The sequence below is a fragment of the Gracilinanus agilis genome, chromosome 4, assembly GCF_016433145.1.
Source record: "Gracilinanus agilis isolate LMUSP501 chromosome 4, AgileGrace, whole genome shotgun sequence".
In the NCBI taxonomy this organism is placed as follows: Eukaryota; Metazoa; Chordata; class Mammalia; order Didelphimorphia; family Didelphidae; genus Gracilinanus; species Gracilinanus agilis.
This window is the reverse complement of record NC_058133.1, coordinates 471261277-471267098: the sequence shown is the minus strand read 5'-3', so window position 1 is coordinate 471267098 and position 5822 is coordinate 471261277. Positions and strand designations below refer to the sequence as shown.

The 5822-nt window shown below is 37.4% G+C and overlaps 1 pseudogene; it reads left to right on the top strand.

Moving 5' to 3' along the window:
- The first annotated feature begins 4367 nt into the window (after positions 1-4367).
- Positions 4368-5175, top strand: LOC123247915 (annotated as a pseudogene).
- Positions 5176-5822: the final 647 nt, after the last annotated feature.

Below are 5822 nucleotides of genomic sequence, written 5' to 3'. Positions count from 1 at the left end.
CAATAGGACTGGCACAAACTTGGCCATTTTACCAGTAGACATTTACCAGGAGTGCTTTAGACAGTGCCAAAGTGCCAATATGAAAGGTGGAATGCCTAGCTGGTGCTTCTATAAACTGCTTTATGTTCTGATAAAGATCCTAAGGGTTGCTGTGAATTAACAGAAATTATTTAGTGTTTAAGTCATTCCATTTTTGTGCCAAGTCTTTTATGTTTAGTGATTCTTTAGTGCAGTGATGGGCAAACTATGGCCCGTGGGCAAGATGCAGCCCCCTGAAATGTTCTATCTGGCCCCGAGACATTATTCCTAATCTGAAAAATACAATGAGTAGGATACAATACAATGAAACTTCAAAAGAGTTGCCTTAGAAACAGACTGACAGATGAGTATTTCCTTTCCTTTGGCCCCCTCTTTAAAAAGTTTGCCCATCACTGCTTTAGTGTATAGGAATAAATGACAAGCCCCATGCTTGATACATAGCATATACTGATTTATTTTTTAAAATATTTTCCCATGTTTACATGATTCATTTTCTTTCCCTCCCTACTCCCAGAGCCAACTAGCAATTCCACTGGGTTGTACAAATGTTATCACAAATGATACCTATTTCCATATTATTCATTTTTGTTACAGAGTGAGCTGAAACCTCAAATTGCATACCCATATATACATGTGATAAGTGATGTCCTATGCCATATACTGATTATCTGTGTTTTCACTTCTCCCTTTGGGGAAAGACCCTAGACAAGAGCCATGAATAAAATTATCATCCTTGGGGGACAGTGGAATGGAAGACAACAACCAAATAATATGAGTATAAGAAGACAAATCGATCTCACCAAAACTAGCTTATCCCATGCCTAAATCAGGTAGAGACCTCATGCCTGAGTTACCTTGCTGGAAAAAAATGGAAGGGTACAATATTCTCAAACAGAGTAGTTGTACCTCAGGGTTAGAGGGCCATAATATAAATTGTGTCCTAGGCTTCCTCAAAATGATAGGCTCACAGCCTGGGTCTGATTCTATGGATCTAATTCAAATACAGTCAGGATCTAGTATTTTTAAATTTTAATTCCTCCCTCCATTAATACTCCAGGATATTATCTTCATATATTTATGATATAGCTTGTGTCTAGGCTTCATCAAATGTAGGTCAAAGACTTTCCAACTCCCACACAGATGTTTAAGATATTTAATTTCTATCCCCCTTCTCATCTGCTAGTGCCTTCCCCTCTCATTATCTTCTACCTATTACTTTCTGTATATGTCTTTATGGATCCAGCTATTTGCATGTTGTCTGCCTCATTAGAATACAAACTCTTTAAGGGCAGGGGCTGTTTTTGCCTTTTTTTGTCTCTCTTGAACTTAAAACAATGCCTGACCCATAAACTCTTAAATCTTCACTGACTCACTGACACAAACATTGAAGATATTAAATGCATATTGAGTATATGAGAGTCTTTATTCTCTACAGAAAATGCAGACAACAAAGAAAGTTAGCCATATATGATAGTGAATCCTTTGGGGGGAGTCGGTGGGGGGAGTGAGGTAAAGGAGAGTGGAGTGGAGTTGAAGTGAGTAATGAAGTTCATGGGGCATTTTAGTTCATTAGTTTTGAGCTTCAGTAGAGCTTGAGTTGATTAGATGTCTATACTAAGTCTGACAAAATTATGGTAAGCCCCTCATATAAGGGAATCACCACCAAGGAGGGGTGAATAATTCCAAGTCAGAAAGGTCAAGGCTTTTATGCCAGTTAGAAGAGGGATCCAGCCAATAATTGGCTGTTGCACTTCTAGCCTGGATGAGATACGAAGAATTAATCTTCAGGAAAAAAATGAAGAAAGAAGGGAAAGAAAGGAGGAAAAAAGGGAGGGGAAGTAGGAAGGAAGTGTAGTATACAGAATTGGGGTGATATAGTTTTTTCTAGCTTTGGCTGAGTTCCAAAAGCTGTTAAAGGTTTGGAATCTTGAGGAAAAGGCAGTTGGCTGGATCTTCCGTGGAGGGAGGTTGTCAATGAGCCGAGCTGCTTTGATTACCTAGCTTTAAAATTGAAATTTAGCCTAGCTTTGACATATTTACTTAAGAAATTATTATTTTAGATAAACCCTTTATATCTTCCTTTCCTAATACCATTCCCTGCCTTCCCTTCCTTACCTTATATGTCTATGGAGTTAATAAGGAGAGTAATTATAGAGGAGTTAAATCTGTGAAGAGTTACCTAATTGACAGCATTAGTTATAGTTAGTCAGTCATCATTTATTCCCTTTAGATAGCAATAGCACTATAGTAAATAGTAAATAGTAAAGCTGAGTTTAAAGGCAGGTCCTTACTCAGACTCCATCTTTGCTTCCCTTCCCCCACCTGAGGTTCCTGAGACAACTGATAGGGCTTTCCTTTGATCCACCTTCCTAACAAACATCCTTCAAACAAAATAAACCCTTTTGTGTTTCAACAGCCCTATTAGTGTAATTTGTCTGTTAGTTATCAAGAGGGAAGAAGATGGAAAGAGACAACATACTCTGGGCTTAGAGGGTAGCTGGGGCATTCATCTTGAAGGAAGGTGTTACTTCAAAACAGGTCCCTTCCTGTGAAATTAACTAAAGTCTGTTTGTTAATTTCAGTCTAGTCTATTTCCCTCAGCTTATGTTTGAGTCTAAGTCCCAGTCTGTAAGCCTGCTGTGTTTGTCTGTTTAGTTTAATTTCTCTTCTCCCTGAAGATCTGTTTTCCTTCTGTGTTATACTCCTGACTTCAGTCCTATTATACCCTGAATCTCCTTTAATCCCAGCCTATCTGTAACCGAGATTACCCACTTAGCAAGTCTCCAACATCCTCCTTTCAAATTCCCTTATACCCCACCTTTCCTCAAATTACCCACTTTACAGAAGAAAGAGAAAAGAAGAACAAAGGAAGAAAGAAAGAAAAAAGAAGAAAGGAAGGGAGGAAAGAAGGGAAGAAGGAAGGAATAAGAGTATCAACTCTATCAGAAATGAGGCAAACTTTGAGTTTCCCCTGGGGAAATACCCTCACCTCAGAAGACACTCTTCTTTCTCATATAGCCATAAACAATCCCTTCAAGATTCAAAGGACAAGTCTCTAGTTTAGAATCTTTAGAAAAAAGATGTAGAAAGATTCTTTAAATAAACATGCTCTCCTTTCTCTGGCTAGAACACTAGATATTAGGGTAATATTTGTCCAGGGAATTATCTGCTTCTTACTCATTGTGTAATTTTGGGATTCAGAAACATTATCTGGATAACTCTTTTAAATTGGATTGAAGAATATGTTTACCTCTGCCAAGACATTCTACTATAAATTGCCACTAGCTATTCTTGGGGAAGGTGAAACAACACAGGCATAGGCTTCCCCTCACCTCCAGTCAGATTGTCACTTCTATAATCCAATCTGTTTCCTGAAATTGGAAAGCAAGCAAATTGGGAGGGAGGAAGGGAGAGAGGGAGGGAGGAAGGGAAAGAGGGAGGGAGGAAGGAAGAGAGGGAGGGAGGAAGGGAGAGAGAGAGAGAGAGAGAGAGAGAGAGAGAGAGAGAGAGAGAGGTGGCAGGGATAAAGGGAGAGAGAGAACAGATTATTCTTATAGTTGATGGAGAGGGGCATCAGATTCTCAGTTATTAGAAGACAGCTGTGATCACTCAAATCTGATCAATATAGTTCCAATAACAATGCTTATATTCCATGTCAAAGTATTCCTTATTTGTTCTCAAACAAAGAGAAATGTTCTATAGTCTCATTACTTTGGTTAGGAAATTTAAATTGATTAGTGATTCTCCTGATCATCCCTCTTCCCTAAAAGATTGAGGAAAAAGAAATTAGAAATTATTTAGCTTAACATCTACGTGAGCAAACTAAGATCTTCAGAGTAATATTCCAAAGACCTCAGTGGTAGTAAGTGATAGACTTGAGTCAAAAATTGAACTCAAGTTCATTGACTCCAAATCCAACACTCCTGGTATGGAAAGGAGAATAGTATCTCTTAGGTTCTCTCCAGAAGACTGCATGCCCTTGCAAAACTGGGCAATACTTTCTGTAACTGTGCTTCCAGGCTGCTCCAGATTGCTAATGAACCATTCTCTAGTTTAACTAGTCTCTAGTTTGATTAAATAAATCATTCAATAAATAATTATTTAACCAGTACTTATTATATATCTTTTTTATTATGCTAGGTACCACTCTGGGTATTTCCCAGAGTGGTAAATACAAAGAAAATGTAAAATATGATGTCTCTTAGCCTGAGGAAATTTGTGCCCACTGAGACTGTCATCCTTGAACTATAGACCACTCTGTTGTCTCTACCTCCCATGAATTTGACACTAAATCCTGTCCATTTAGATTATAATTAAAGTGGGACACCATGAGTAGCTATAGAGTATTTATTGGAAGGTTAAATCTGGCAGCTCAAGAAAAAAGATGTAGAAAGATCCTTTCAATGATATGGACTAATCAGAGACATTGATCTGAAGAGAGACTTTGGGTTTGTGAAATCTGAGGACCCAAGATATGCTGATGATGCTGTTTGCGAACTTGATGGAAGGAATTCTGCAGTAAAAGGGTTAGAGTTAAACATGCTAGGGCTTATTCTTAAGATGGATGATGAAGAGGGCTATATTCTGATCATTTTAGTAGCTGTTGTCTCCAAAACCATGGGAGAAATGTTCTGTCTGTATGAACAGAAAAATTTTCTTAGATTTGAGAATTTATCTTCATGAGTTGATTGACAGAAGATTTCTTAAAGAGTTCATAAGGGAGGCTGGGGAATTATCCTTATCAGACACTCATAAAATTAAACTAAATGAATTGGTGGTTGAATTTGCCTCTTAGAGTGACTTAAGGAATGCTTTCAATAAACTTTCTGAAAAAGAAATAAATGGAAGGAAAATTAAATTGATTAAAGGCAGCAAAAGGCACAGGAAGTTGAGAAATTGATTGTGTTTCTGCATCTTAGATGCCTTTTTCATTCTTGGAGCCAATTTCATTCTCATAGCTGCAAATATTATAGCAGGACCAGAAGCTGGCACCATAAGAAATCCTGATCTGATAGTAGGCCACCTATGCTTGAGAAGAACCAGAAACAAAGTTCTTTAGGTACATATAAGTCTCCAGCATCTATGGATCTCCAAAGGTACAGATCTAGGTCTAAATCTGTTGACAGTGGAAACTGAACCATAAATAACTTGCTCTAGGGACCTTAAAAATTTGTTTTATAAAAAACAAAACCAAAAAGACAAAACAGACCCTAAACCAAACTATACTTGCTAAAAATCCTGGAAAGTATGTGCTTTTCTGACAATGGGAGTTTTAGAGGGGAGTAGAACTGGAAATATTTGTAGATGTGGGCCACCAAAGGTTGTTGAAAACTATTGTATTAAATGTCTTTTGATAAGCTTTCTCCTGTTCACATTTTTGTGAATTTCTAAAGTATATAGTTTTATATATGTTGACTGCTCTTTTATAACTAAAGCAACTTTAATCTTTTTGTATTAGAGAAATGATTTGAACATTTTAGTTCCTAGTTTATTGAAATATGTGAATGGCAATTCAGAGATGTTTAATGCCTCATAGTTAAATTAATGGAACATTAAAGTTGCGGTTACTCTTCATAATAAAATTTGTGAAAACTGAAACAAAAAGATATGATGTCTCCCTTTAAGGAGTCTATAAACCAGGAGAGGTATAGTCCACTTGTGTAGGACATCTCTCTATATTTTTAAACCCTTGCCTTTTGTCCTAGTAAAAATTCCAAGAGAGAGGGACAAAGGCTAGGCAAATGGGGTTGTAATGACCAGGGTTACAGGGCTATGAAGTGGCT